A 15903-nucleotide genomic window follows, 5' to 3' on the forward strand; every position below is an offset into this window, starting at 1 on the left:
AGGAATACAATAAATGCAGATCTGGTTTAACCGTGGTGATAAACAACATTGTCTCAAGAGGAAACAGGAAGACTTCACGATAGGTCACTATATGCGAGGCACGCCTCGCGCTTTAAACATGCTTGAGTTAACTTCCTCGTTCAAACGTATATATATACGTCGCGGATTCAACAGAATGTCTAAACGAAGTATCGTCCGGTCAAGTTTTACAACCTTTTCAGACAGGTGTTTTGCAGAAAACAAGAAGAGCTTTTGTTATTGTTCTCAATGCTTAAATCGTTTTCAGGTTTGAGGACGGGAAATGAAGTTGTTAGTAGCGCTTTAAGCTTTATATTTACGTTAACGCAAAGAGCGGACACGGATAAAAGTTCAGCAATCCGTAATGGCACAATCTCACTCAAGCCCTCGACGCGTGGAAAGTATCACGGATCTGACGCATGATTTAGACCTCCTGTTCCCAAACGGATATGGCCCGGTTTCCAGTATGGTCGAGGGGATACAAATGCGACAAACTAAGACACAAGAACTTAAGAGAACATGTGGAACAGTGCAACAGGTAGGCCTAAGTATAACGGTCGCTATTGGCGATGGAGACAACGTTTCCCTCTGTTGTTTTTAAAACTCGTAATGTGCATTCAAATCTATTTGCCGATTAATCAGTACTACTCGCGATCGTCCAAATATACGAAAAAAAAAACATACGAAGCATTAATAGTCCGAGGTCTAAGCTAACTCGTCTAAGCCAACTCAGTCAAAGTTGTCGGTGAGGTCGAGATTAAACCGTCGTTTTAGACCACTGAAGTAGGGTTTTGTACTTTCATACCTTCAGTGAATAACATAGATATCAGCCAGCGAAGTACAGCTGTAAGGAGCAGCAAGCTGACCGTTTTCGCAAGCATCTTTTATTAGTTTAAGTATTCAGTGATACGGCATAATTATGAATAAGTCGAATTATTCTGGCATTTTGATTGGTTCTTACTTATGATCAATTGGAGGAGATGTCATTAGCATTTATTGGTTTCTTTATTATACAAAACAAATAGACTCCAAGCATGTTGCCGTGCGTCTGTTCAGCAATTGATCACAGAAGACGTTAAAATGTGGTAAAGACATCAGTGACATACTCGGCTATCGCCTCGTGTGCCACTTTTTTAATCTTACCACATCTATGATCTATTACTGACCAGACGCTCGACAACATGGAATCTATTTGCTAGACCAATATCAGCTAAAAAGGAAGTTGAAAGGTACCCGACTTCCGCTTCTAGAAATCACTCACTGACAAGGAACCTTTGAACAAGGAAGGAATTATCCATGCACCTATTAACAGATCACTGTTATTTTAATCAACGGAGATATACTAAAGCATAGACATGCAAATTATGCTCGAGACCATTAAAGATGATTTCCAGGCCGTACTGCGCACTCTCGAGAGTTTGTTTACGTTTTTTGTTTTGATTCATGTAAGACGTCACAAAGTGTTTACGGCTTTTTGGTTTCACAGTAAAGTGCTTGCGAAATGTACCGTGGAAACTGACTTGTGCAAATTCAAAGTTTCATGTCAACCGCCATAATGGATGCGAAACTTTATGCTTCGTTCTGTTTGAATTCACTGGATGAAACAACTTCGTAGCTGTGAAAATCCAAGAAACTGTTGGAAAAAGAATTTAAAACGCTTCGAAGATAAGGCATGTGGTCCGTAACGAATAACATCGATTCGACTTCCATTGAATGAGACTCACAAACATTGGGGTTCTGAGGCTGCGCAATGCGGACTGAAAATCCTCATTAATCAAGAGTTCAATGAGAAAGCGAATATTTAAGTACGCTAGAGCCGAAATTTACATCTTGCATAGATGGCTAAACAAACACTTTCGCGCGAATTGAGTCAGTTTGCACGTTCAGTTCAATTCCGGATTGAGTTTGCGTATGAATAACATCTCTTAAATGTGGCAATCAACTTTGCTGGTACATCTCGCAGGCACCTACTGTGAAAGTCAAAAAGCCGTGAACACTTTGATTTGATTTTGACGTGTCGATTGTGTAGCCACCAGTCAAATGCGAGATTAAACCGCGAAAGAAGAAACAGACAAAAATTAACGGCCTCTCTCGATCAGTCACGAACTACGCATCAATCGCTTCGCCTTCCAAAAATCATCGTTACCCTGTAGTTTTCTTATTAAAAAATCTTGTAACCACTTTGGAACCGCAGACATTATTGTTTTTTTCTCGACTGGAACTCTTCTTAAATTAATCTCGCCTGGAAACCACCACATCAAAACGGCGCGAAAAATCGAGAGCCTGAAATTTGCATACTAATAATTCTCATGTACAGCTAGTTTTAGTGTTGCCCTTTTGATTGAAGGAGCGGGCACGGAAGAATGACTGCTGTCGCGAGTTCGAGACATTTTTCTTCTTTTTCATCACGTAAACGGCGTAAGATGGGAAAAATTATCATACACGACTGTGTTATGAAAGGACATGGTATCTGAATGGTGCTGGTCTTGTCTTCCCTACAAGTTTTGCGAAGTCGTTAGAAAATGCGTAACGTGCAAAAATTAGATTTTGCTGCAGCCGCTTTCCAAACTTCAGTCTCTCCCTGCTGCATTGCGGGTCTCTGAAAAACGCGGACCGGGTGACGGCGGAAGGCGGATGGCAAAATGCGCATGACAAAATGAGGATTAAAGGCTGGTTTTCACTAGCGACGGAGTCGTAGTCAGAGTCGTAATCAGAAGCGTAGAGTGATACGATCTAGTGAAAATAGCAGGTAGCAGAAGACCCATTCCGCTTATGACTCCGTCGCTTACGATCTAGTGAAAACTAGATTGTCGGAGTCGGAAGCAGAAGCGGAAGAATAAACCAACTACAATGCTCCATTCTGGGCCTTGTGATTGGTTGGTTCTTCCGCTTCTGCTTCCGACTCCGACAATCTAGTTTTCACCAGATCATAAGCGACGGAGTCGTAAACGGAATCGGAAGAAATGGAAACGTTCTGATTCTTCCGAGTCCGATTCCGTCGAGCTTATGACTCCGCTTATGACTCCGATTTACGATTTTCACTGGGTCATAAGTGCTCTTACGTCTCCGACTACGACTCCGACTCCGTCGCTAGTGAAAACCAGCCTTAAAAAATGCGGATGGAGAAATGAGGATGATAAAATGCAGATGACAAAATGTGGATAGAAAAATGCGGACGTAAAAATGCGGAAGGAAAATTGCAAATGACTATATGCGGATAATAAAATACTTATGAGGGGAAATTAACTTACGATGTTTTCTGACAGTCCTACTTGAAAATAAACCAGTTCATTTCATAGAATTTAGACCGAGAAAGTCCAATATTTTGTTACTCAATCACAAAAAAGATCAAGATCAAAAATATAACGGAACAGTCTTGATCGAAAAACAGACTAGACTTTCTTTTTATCATCAGACTCCGTTCTTCTTTCACTACATCGAAGGACTTTTACTGTTTATACCTAAGCAAATTTCCACTGCAAGAAACAGGCATTGCCAAATTAAATGGAACACCGCTACAGTAACCGATCGCGTCCCAGTGTACCTTAGTTGAAAAGTTTGCATATGCACAAGACTACGCACAACACGTCTTCAAAGGCTGGGGACTCCAGCACAAGTGAAAGAACATGGACGACGGAGTTTTATATATAGCGCCGATTCCTAGAGCAAAGTTTTGGCAGATCTAACTTCGGCCTCACCTTTATCTTACCTTTCCTCTAAGTGTTTTTGCAGTGAAAAAGCTGACTGGTCAGCGTCAAACGAACAGGACAAGACCTTCAAATATCGAACAGGTACAGAGCGTTTTTACAGCTTTAATTTGCTCTGATACAGGTTTCATGCAATTAAAATAACGAAAAACAAAACTCGAATACAAAGAATATAGGTTTTTACACCTCCTGATGGAGTTCTTTTTGCATGTAGTACAGTTCTGTCACACTACTACTAATAGCATTCATCTCACCAATATTTTCACCGCCAGCCATCAGGGCTCATCAGAGGAAACAATGGTATGACTTTGCGGTGATGATCGAATTATGTTCACCGATATTCGACTTCTCCCTACCTAAAATAGACAAGAGAACTTTGTCGTTTATTTCCTCTCGTACGGATTTTGTAATCCGCAATTTCCCATCGGCATTTTGTCATCCGCATTTTTCCATCCGCCATCCGCTATCCGCCATCCGCCATCCCCCATCCGGTCCTCATTTTACAGAGACCCCTGATATTCCTCCAAATCCTTGAATTTTTTTCTTCCCCCTGGTACTCTCGTTGCAAGCTTCTTGTCTACTTAACATATCAGTTTATTTACTGAAATCCATTATTTTGACACACAATACGATAATCTTTAAATTTTAATTAGGAAATCTCTCGTATGGTCGGTATCGCGCATTGTTACATGTAGTTGCATACTGTTTACAAAAAAAATCTTTGCTCCTTACCCTCGTTTTTTTCCAAACGTTCGCTCTTTCCATGGAAACTGATCTTTTTAGTTCGGAGTTATCAGGGTTCTCTATAATTTTTATCGCCAAAGATAGCAACGGATTAAGTTGAATATAGAAGGGCTGTTTGGTTTTGTAGCCTTAGGCTGCAAGTCCGCACGTGCAGGTTTGAGCCACACGTCGTTTAAAGTCGCTCGAATTCCCAGTTTGCTTGCTCAAATAGAACAGGTTAAATTAGTATTTACAAAACTACAGGTTAATAGCCATTTTTCGGAAGGATCGAAGTGTGGTTTCGTGACTGATGGAGACATCGTTAATTTGTTTGCTTTCTTTGCGGTTTTATTTCGCGTCTGATCGGTGGCTACACAATCGACATGTCAAAATCAAAATCAAAGTGTTCACGGTTCTTTGACTTTCACAGTAAACTGTTCTAACAGAAGCTATGCTATCCGACCATTATGTTCGAGCTGGTAGTGTTTGTACATGTAAATGAGATCAAACATGGCCAAGCGTTCCATCGCCTTTCTAGTTGTGGAATTACTCCACCGAGCTCCTAAGGTGGAGCACAGAGTTTATGTGAAGCCCACCAACACAGGCCTCCTCCTTCAGTCACTGTCAGAGCCACGTATATGATCGGTACAAACAAAGCTTAATTAACACCATGCTATACCCGGCATACCGATTATCTTCTGACTAGTCACATTTCCCCCGAAGAATGTGACCGATCAGAGAAGTGTTCTGTAAGCTTAAATACCCACAGCACTTTAAAATTACCACGTTGGCCATTAAAAAGCTCATTGACACTAAGGTATCTGACTAACAACCCTATCTAACGCCACAAGAGAAAACGAACATTTTTTAAGTCATCATACCGTTCAGCGAACGTTGTGAAACATGTACAGCAACTTAGCAATCTAAGTTTAAAAGTAACAACCGTCATCCAACCTGTGTTCGCAAGTCGGAGACTCAATGAAGATCTCTGGGTGCAACAAGCTAGGGCCTTCTAACAATGCGCAGGACATATTAGTTTAAATGTAACCTATGTGGTGCAGGATGTGGGGAGTGGGGTATACTCGTAGGCACATGCACGAGCATGTGGATGGACGCAAATAAAGTCGTCCTCCATTTACAAACACTTCAAACTCTAACATATTTTCTTTTACGACAATGAAATGAGAAATAGATAGATAAATGAATTGCGTAACGGAACAACTCTTTGTCTAGGGATATGAGAGGATCTTGAAAGATCTCGAACTAATTCGTGACCGACGACACATGTTAAAGGAGTACTACAAGGAATTGAAGAATGTGTTACGAGAAACTACGGTGATAAGTCAGACAGAACAAGAAGAATTCCTGGTTAGAGCTGGACAATGCATTGCAGATCTCGATAACAAGCGATTCACCATACTCATTGCTGGTAAGACCAATGACTGTTATAGCTGTCTCGCACCAGAACGACCTGACGGCTCTTACTGAAACAACATCGTACGACACTCGGTTTGTAATGAGAAACACTGATTAATATTTCCATTCTATAACAGGAGAGACCAGCGCGGGAAAGACCAGTCTTATTAACCTCTTGTTGAAGGACAACGTTCTACCGACTTGCATCACACAAAACACACACACCATCTGTGAAATATCCTATGGACCAACGAAAGAAGCGGTGATACACTTCTTCAATAAAAGCAAACCCGCTCGAATCCTAAATGAGAGCAAGTTTCACAAGATTAAACGATACATTGAAAAGCCGGTACAGAATGAACCCTGGTGTAAGAGATCAAGATACCCAACCCACTCTTGAAGGTACAAAATAAAATTTGTTTATATCAAAGATTTCAGGGAAAGAATAGTTATTTTTTATTACGTCAGAAGCAAAGAAGCATGGCCACGAGAACGAAACATTAACGCTATAGTAACAATAAAAGTATTAAAGTGTAAGGGATTCGGGCAATCCCATCCTCATGCATTCCCACATTTGAACTTTTCGAGCTCAGATATCTCGAACCCTATGCTCTCTGTCGAGCTCAGATCACTTTCCCTTGAATAAGATTTTTCAGGTATGTAACTGACATCGGCTACCTCGAACCCGGCCCCACTATATATATAGAACTGGTTTTCGTTTCCCTTGAGAGTTCCAGATAGTGGAGTGAGCAGGTACCTGTCATCAGTGCCAAGCACTGTTTTACAAAACCGAATGGTTAAGATTGCAATATGGCTAGGCTTTCTAAACCATCACGCAACTGACGATGAATATGGGTTGTAGTTTGGTCCTTTCAGCTTCACCTTCACTGTTTCGCCGTTGTTTTCGTCTAGGGTGGTGTGGTAATTGTAGACAGCCCAGGAATCGGTGATTCAGAGCAAACAAACAAGATAGTCTTAGACTATTTGCCACGGGCCTACGCGTTCATCTACGTATTAAACAGTTCAAATGCCGGAGGATTACAGGAGGACAGAGTGAGTAAAAAATAAATAAATCTATACTCTCCTCGTCACATTCTTTGGACATCGGACGAGTGGTCCGGGTTGGAGCTCGTGGTGTTGTGTAGTAGGGAAAAACACCTCACTATCACAGTTTCGGGTTCCCTTCATTCAAGAGAATAAATGGGTATTGGTGAACGATTATAGGGTTCCCTGACAAAATACAAAGAGGATTAGAGAAATTGCTTATAGCTTCCGCCTCAGGATCGTGCGGATATACGATAAAAACCAACCGTATATTGAACGTTTAAAGTCTATAACCTCTTGGGAAAATTCAAAATGTGAAATGAGCTCCGTGAACAATCCTCGATCCTGGATCACTGATGCAGGGTTTTTATTTCCAAAGCGTCACTGAATAACAGCTGTTAGGGGCGAAACAAGGGACAATAAGCTAGCTGTATTCTCAAGCGATGTTTTTCAGTTATCTAACACATACATGCACACCATGATTAAGTTGCGTACCGTTCGCAAGCGATATGGAAACTGGTATCAGTTGAAAAGGAAGCAAGAAGGTACACTTTCCGTTTCTTCTAGGAATCATTCACTGAGACAATGGAGCTTTGTACACGGAAGTAATTATTCCTATATGCATTAATCTATAGATCGTATTCACAAATCATTGTTACTTTAATAAATAGAATTTAACTTGAAATACTAGGAGTATCTACCCTGAAAGCAGAGAAGCTTCGATCTTTTCTAATCAAGTTGGGAAAGAGAAAGAGAAGAGTCGACTTTCACTCTCCCGACAGTGAACATCTGGAATTGATTCTCACGGAAATTGCAGGATTAGGAAAACTCCTGGGAGCTTGTTTCAGGGCTCAACCTCCCTCCACTCCACCCCGCCTCGTTTTTCCTTCACTCACCCACCGTTTGCATTGTCCCCACTATCCAAACGGAACAGGCTTAACCTCTAGCCACTTTAAAAGCCACCTGAGGGGTCAAGTTGCCCCAAGTGGAGACTAACGTTTCATTCGAGCTTTTCCTCTGGTTAAATACTTTCAGCTTATGCGTATCTTGAGCGACTGGATAAAACTCTATAATGGAGAGCAACGCTGTGGAATCACTGCTGAGTCTGCTCTGTTTGTTTGCAACAAGTGGGACGAAGTTGAAAAACAAGCCAACCAAAGCCAAAGAGAGGACCTCCAGAAACATATCATTGGCAAACTCAGAAAAAAAATCCCCGACCTTGATGAAAGATCCCAATTGATTAGGATGTCGGTGTTGAGAGCAGCGGAAGTACACAAGAGATTTAACGTGATGAGTGATGACCTGAACTGCCTGTTTAACGGACTGCAACGGCTTCTTCCGCTTTGTATCGAGAGAAAAACAGAATATCTTTACTGGTAAGTTTAAGAGCAAATGTCCACAAAACTCGAACAGAATCAAATTTCTTCGCCAAGGCTAGAGAACTTAGCTTTGCTCCTCTTTTGGGTATAGCTAGCACCTAGCAAGAACGCAAAGAGGCTGTAGTTTTTCCCTTGAAATAATTTTGCCTTTACGTACATTTTAAAAAAAGACGATTTAATCTCCAGTTCCTACTGGGTTGGAAAACGACCATTTTCATTCGATTTGCATGTCGCCACAATCGAGCGCAGAAAAGCTGTAATGCGACCAACGTATTGTAGAACCGCATGCCTTGTCCCAAAACAACAATTCAAGAATATTGGATTAATCAAAATATTTGGCTGTAAGCAAATTCACCAGAGTGTTCTCTCACGTTTATACAGTCGATCGGTGAAGAATTGTCATTTTGACCACGTGCCATTTCTCGGAATTCCATAAGGTTAAGGATTTTAACTATAAAAGAATGATAGGTCTTTCAATGTAATATGTATATAAGATGATTGGGAAAATGATTTAGCATTGGTCAAAAAATACTCTAAATCGTTTACAAACGACAACTTATTACTTGGAGAGGTCTTAAAATTTTAAAACACAACGTTACCAGCATAACTCTTCATCAATGTGATCTGTCGTGTTTTGACGCGGGTTCCCGTCTGTCCACAATTTTGAAGATATTACAGTCCCTTTTTAAAACGTTTTTCAAAACTTATTACTTTATATTATCATTCGCTAATTTATTTTAACAGCTGCATCAGTGGCCAGCTCTGCAACGTGTCGGATCAGCTCAAATGTGCGATGCGAAATGCCAAAAGAAACGGGCAAGAAAGACTCAAGATTCGCCAACAACTTAAGGTGAAGCTGGAAAAGCTCAAGAAAGGCATATTCATCCAGGAAATGGAAGACGCAATATCTAATCACGTGAAAAACCTTTGTGAAAAAATCACATCTTACATGAAATCAGATGAAGTCAGACGCAGGTTTTGCACATGGGAAGAAAATGATCTGCCTAACATTGCCGATCGTCATAAAACGGATGCAACAAAGATCAGGGAGATGTATAGCAGATGCATTGAAGAGCGATTCCTGTCTTTTCTTTACAAGTGGGAAAGCAAGGAGCAGCTTTTTGCAAGAGCCTATGCAGACCTCGAGAAACAATTTCATCAAAGCTTCTACGATCTTGAGAAAGACATCCGTGATATTGATCGGGTACTCGTCGGTGATTCTGGGGATGAGCTCATACCCTGCGAGACTCGTCCTATGAAAAAATTCGTAGTGATGACTCTCGGAATTTTTATGCCAGTTTTGATTCCTGTTGGTCTGGCTGCAGGAGTTCTGTTTGCACCGGTGTTAGGTTACCTGTTCATCGACAGGCAGCTCAGGGAACGACAGCTGATGAACAATCGCTGCCAAGCTTTAACAGAATTATCGGCCAGGTTTCTAGAGGCTTCCATCAACGATGAAGTACTCCACCATGTCCGAGACAACTTCTCCGATGAGATGACTCGCATTACCCGGGTAAAGAGATGCCATCAACACCTCATAGCCAGATATGAGCAGAGATGCAAGGATCTCACAAGGAGCGAAGATAATTCACGGGATAAAGAGACTTTGGAGAAGAACGGTCCGTTATATGAGAAGCTGCAGGAAATGAATGAAAAGCTGACGTTCGATGCCCTCCAAAGTGGAATACAGGTGACGTACCCACCTTGCCAAATTAACATCGGGAGACTTCGTTACAACGTGAGACACATCCTAGGTAGAGGTAGCTATGGTACTGTCTTCAAAGGCCAATTCACCCCTCCCGGACATGGAAGAAAAGAAGTTGCTGTCAAAAAGCTTAAAGAAGCTCTGTGTCCATCAAGCGTGGTCACTTTCCTTGAAGAAGCAGCCATGTTAAAGTAAGTATGTCTAGAGACACTGAAATTTTATTTTATTTCAGGTTTGGGGAACCCAACGACAAATGCAATCCAAATGTTGACTTAAGCAATATAACTAGTTTAACTATACCTAAAAGTGTGTCAGTAAGAGACGCTGTTGCGAAAAGCGGTTAGAGAAGTCGACTCCTGATCGAGTGCTCCAAGTTCAGGCCACGGTTGGCGTCATTGTGTTTTTGTTCTTGGGCAAGACATATCAATTTTTAAATTGACTCTCCTCCCATCTAATAAGTTTGGAGATGGGTTTCCGATAATTTAATACTAAGGGCAACCCTGCGATGGACTAGTATCGCATTCAAGGGAGAGGAGAAATACTCTTATTCACGTATTACTATACAGAAAGCAGGATATGTTCCAGCGGTTACACCACTTGGCCTGACGCTCACTTTACCTTTTTGACCTTTACCCAAAACGTGAAAGCAAACGATGTCTTCCAATGGTCCACATCGCTTTCCAGTGAAATTTTGTCCTACCCCAAATTCATCTCCAGTTACGTCTCCTAAGGAATAATTTGAATTTGAATTAGAGTTCTTTTATCAACTTTAAGCCCACCATGAAAAAAAACTTTGAGAGCAAAATTTCACTCGAGAGAGTCCTTTATATTAAACATGATAACACCGCTTCATTTCAAAACATCACAGCTAGGGGTTATCAGTTCATAGTAATTTACAGAATGCATTTTGGCATTCTGAAAGAGGAAAGCTGTGAGGGTCTCAATGATTCCCGTTGTTAGAGATGCAAATGCGTTTGGCTCCGAACGCAAATACTTCTGAATGGTATCGTGAGTTTAGTTGTGTACTTTTGCAAAGATGACTTCATACCATATAACCATTCTTCACACAGCCGGCAGCTGAAGCACAAGCACATAATTGCCTTGTATGGAGTGGCCATAGAGGTTGACAACCACAAACTGCTTTCCGTGGCGCTGGTCTTCGAGCTATGCCCTGGAAGTCTGAAGAGCCACATCTTTGGAAACGACAATCGTATCCCTTGGAAGACCCCGAATGCAGCAACCGACACATTTCGATGGACCAGGGAGATCTTAGATGCACTCGAGTTCATTCACAGCAAAAACATTGTTCACAGAGATCTCAAGTTAGACAACATTCTGGTAAGTTAACCAACGCAAATAAGCTACAACTTCACAGCGGTCAAAAGCATGACGCGTGAACCCAATAATGTCGCCAATATTGACGCTTAACGTTCAAATTTGCACGTGCGCGGGGTCTGATTTTCAGCAAGGCTATCGCTTCGGACCTTCCCGTAATCCTTCATCGTTAATATGGGTAACTCAAGAGGAGATTTTCGGAAGAAAACACTGTCTCGCTCCCTTTCTATATTTTTCAGTTGCCTCAAAATGCTGCTATCGACCTTTTTCGTACTATCACCTAGTTTAAAGCAAACTGAAATGTCCACATCATCCAGTCCATTGAAGAATCCGATAAGTTATTCCATTTGCTACTATTGGATACGAGATGACTATAACAAATACATGTGCCTATAAAATATTGATTCTAAGTAACGTTTAACTGAACTAAATTAATGGAACTTGAACTAGTTTACAACTCGTTTTTACGTGGTACTCAGCACGCATCTCAGTCTGCTTTCAGCTAGAATAACATTTTGGGTAATTCTGGCTCCAAATGTACTGCTTTATTCTGCCTCCAAATAAATTTTTATGATAATTCCGGATGAGAAAAATGTTTCACAATCAACCAATTGTTATCCTGAGCTGGCAGTTCAGGGACTGTTTGAATGTTTTTATGGCCTTTTCTTAACCTTTCAAGACAATTAAGGCTTTGGCTTCTTTCTTTCCGATCTTGGCTTAACTTTTGTTACAGTTATGACGATTTGCAAACCTCATTTACAGATTTCAAGACGTAACCAAATCAAAGTGGCAGACCTAGGGTTGGCCAAACTGAAAGACAGAATCACGGGAACCGTATGTGGTACAATACTGTACATGGCACCTGAAGTACACGGAGGAAAGCCCTACTGCACGAAGGCCGACATGTACAGCTTCGGTCTCATGATGTGGGAGATGTGGTTCGGTAAAAGAGTCTTCTCCGAACTAAGCTATCAGAGTCTAGGCCTGAGTGACTTCCTTCGACGAATAAGTGAGGGCCATTATCGGCCTCAGACCCCCAGGAGTGACAGGAGATTCAAACCCAATCTTCCTCCAACACAGTTGACCAAACTGATGACATCCTGTTGGCAAACCGAGCCAAGTAAGAGGACAACGGCGACGGAATGCAAAGCCTTTATTCAGAAAATCTCAGATGATTACATTCTTGTGTAGATCTTGGATAGTTAAATGTTAAGGGCCTATTAACCGATTTATGCGCGTGCTCGCGCGTTGCTAAGGAGGTGAAATTTTACTTCCGGTTACTTACGTCAGCCTGAGCGCGGAAAATAAAAACAACTCAATAACTTGCAAATTCTCTTACATTTTAGATGTTTTTCTTTGTTTTTCACAAAATGCAAAGTAAAAAAAGTACAAGCAAAGACAAAATAAGAGAAAGACAGAAAAACAAGAGCAATAGAAAGAAGCAAACTAACTACGTGTGGCTTTGTTTGATCTTACCGAAGTGCACTGGTAGTGTAAATTGCGCACGCGCTGATAGGGTAACTTCCAATATATATCGGGTGTACTTCCGGTTTCTTTAAATGCTAAAGGAAACGTGGTTTTTCATTAAATCCAACCTTTTTTGACGGATTTCGATTAAACCAACGTTGGAAACATAGCTATGCATTCCTTTTTCGAAATCATGCGTTTTTCAGAAAACTACTACTTTTTTTAATATTTTGAAATTCTCTCAAAATTTGACCTTTTAGAAATGAAACAAAATCTATGCATAGCGTTTTAAGGATTTAAATTAAAATGTTAAATCAATGAAAAAAATCCCGATAAAGTAATTTGCCTGGGAGCCTTTGCGTTTTTTCAGTATTAGTCACATGACCATGGGCATGGCCTGATGACGTTATCACTAGTGTTGATGATCATGAAAAAGTTAAAACACATGAAATAACTCTGAACTAACTAAAAACGATAAGGTTATATGAGAATAAATTTTCCTTAGCAACGGCTTGAAAAGATCGGTTAATGGACCCTTAAGACAATTATCAATACGTTTCTTTTAAATACTCAGACCGATTAATTCCCTACGAAATCAAAATAAAATTTGATATATACATGTAAAGCAGTGAGTAATACGTACGCAAATCTACTGTATAATAAAACAAGAAGCTTAAAGGCTGGTTTGCACTAACGACGGAGTCGAAGTGGGACTCGTAAGAGAGCTTACGACCTAGTGAGAATCGAAAATCGTTGTCGTTAGCGGAGTCACGAAGCTCAACGGAATCAGTTCGTTTGCTCGTTTGCTTATGATATAGTCAGCGAAAACTCAATTGTCGAAGTCGGAAGCAGAAACGGAAGATAGGCGCGGAAGATAGGCTGCTGACCGCGGTTTATCCGACACTCAAATTTACTTATTAGGTCGCTGGAAATCCAACGCGTTCAAAAAATTTGTTCGGGTCAGTTCTAGCTTTTCCTCCGTTTAACTCATAGATTGCATTGTTTATGACTTTTATCGGCTGTTGGCTGCTGGTAAGTAAGCCTTCAATTGTTACTCTATTTTAACATACTGCAACCACCTCTTCAGCTTGCAGGGGCAGCTGTCTGTGGTTTTTGCTTCTTTCTTTTCCATCGTTTATATGATTTTCTGTGATGTGTTTTTCCTGGGGTGGAGCAGCCTCTCCGAGGCTCCTGTGCACATCCAAAGTTTGACCATCCTCCTCCCCTTACCGCTTCACTCGCGATTTTCATATACCAGTTCCATTTGCCGGCGTTAGTTTGCCCACACCTTCACTGGGCCAAGTTGTTATATTTAGCTGTGCTTGTTGTTTTTTTAAGATTCAACTTTTTCAATAAATCAACGGCTATGTACTCATGAACACGGCCACTATAAGCCCAATCGGGGTTATTTATTTTATACCGGGAGTAGGGCCGTTAGGGCCTAGTAAACAGAGCTCAGTCAAAAGACATCGTAAATGGGTGGGGCATAAATAACAAACATACATAAGGTAAAAGGTAAAGTCTGCATGCGAGCCAAGTGGCCCATCAGGCCGGAGCTTATCCCGGTTTCTGTAGCATGAAGCGACTAGGAGTATTTCTACTCCCCCTAGATGGGATACTAGTCCATCGCAGGGTTACCCCCAGCATTAAGTTCGCCGGTACCCATTTATACACCTGGGTGGAGAGAGGCACTGTGAGAATAAAGTGTCTTGCCCAAGAACACAACACAATGTCCCCGGCCAGGGCTCGAACCCGGACCGCTCGATCCGGAGACGAGCGCACTAACCATGAGGCCACCGCGCCTCCCACAACAAACATACATAATGTATATTAAAAAAAATTAAAAACTGGTAAACTGTTTCACTTTCTGCTTAGAAACGGGCAACGTGTCCGCCCTGCGTACTTCATTCGGGAAATTGTTCCATACGTAAGGCGCTTGATATGTAAATGAATGTTCTCCAAAGCTGGTGGTTTTTACCGCCCGCACTTTAAGCTTTGCATAGCCTGTAAGATTATAAGAGCCGGCTGCGTCGCACTCCTCGAGATAAGAACGCAGATTGGATGGTGCAGCACCATGTAGACATTTATACACCGTAATCAACATATTCTGTACTCTCCTTTGCTGTAACGTAACCCATTTTTGGGAGAGTGCAATAAAGTTTCTTTCATTCGTTCATTCATTCATTATCTAGCTCGTGTAGTAAGTTATCATAGTTACTCAAATTATGGTCCAAAACTACCCTCAGTGCCTGTTTATTCAGCTGGTCCAGCTTATCTCTGCTGCGCGCGCTTCAGTGATGCCACACATCATTGCAGCATTGAAACACTGGCTGCATGAAGACATTGTACAGCAAATGACCAATCGTTAATGTGGAGAAAGTCAGTATTTTTTTTTTACTTGAACAGATGCTCTCGTTAATCTTCATACACAGTCAGGATTGACCAATGATCTACCTCGATAGGGACTGGAAGCCTTGGAATGCTTTGTGAAACTTAAATGATGCATAAATTAATTCATTCAAATTATTTATTGGCGGCCAAGACTATTGAGCTTTTTCATATGGTTGAACTCTATTGACCAGTCTGTTTGCTATCTGGGCTTGTTCCACTCCAGTGGCATTAATTATGTTGTATTAAACTGTAATCAAGTCGTAATTGTACAGATGTAAAGAAAATAATTTACATGTAAATCGCTAGCATTCAAAGTTATTAATGAAAACGTATGGAAACGTTTGAGTGTCGTTTTGTTAGCTTGTCGGAATGATTCTTTTACTGATAAAAAGTTCTTCCCAGAAGCGCAAAATTCGCTTCCTGGCATCGAGTGACTGCCTGCCGTAAAAACGGAGACTATCTGGTCTATTTTACATCTTCTTTTGACTGAGTTCTTCAGGATTTGTTAATTTTAGGAAGTGATCAAGTTATTACAGAAGAACGTTGACTTACTGCTGGGTTCTAATTTATTTTTTGCGGCTTCTCATCCGTAGCTGGACAAGCTGGACAATATTCTGGTGAGTTGACTAACAGCAATTTTAACGCGGTCAAAAGCACTGCGCACGTAGTTTTCGCGAAAACGGACTCTAAACGCCTCAAACACACCTTGTCACTGTTG

The 15903-nt window shown here is 41.2% G+C and overlaps 1 pseudogene across 1 annotated transcript; it reads left to right on the top strand.

Moving 5' to 3' along the window:
* On the top strand, positions 1-15183 carry LOC145493944 (uncharacterized; annotated as a pseudogene). The gene is made up of 8 exons (XR_014050203.1): positions 1-556; positions 5682-5877; positions 6002-6266; positions 6777-6917; positions 7944-8284; positions 9032-10183; positions 11063-11330; positions 12090-15183. The product of XR_014050203.1 is annotated as an uncharacterized LOC145493944 (transcript).
* Positions 15184-15903: the final 720 nt, after the last annotated feature.

The sequence above is a fragment of the Orbicella franksi genome, chromosome 7 (genome assembly GCF_964199315.1).
Source record: "Orbicella franksi chromosome 7, jaOrbFran1.1, whole genome shotgun sequence".
NCBI classification, from domain to species: Eukaryota; Metazoa; Cnidaria; class Anthozoa; order Scleractinia; family Merulinidae; genus Orbicella; species Orbicella franksi.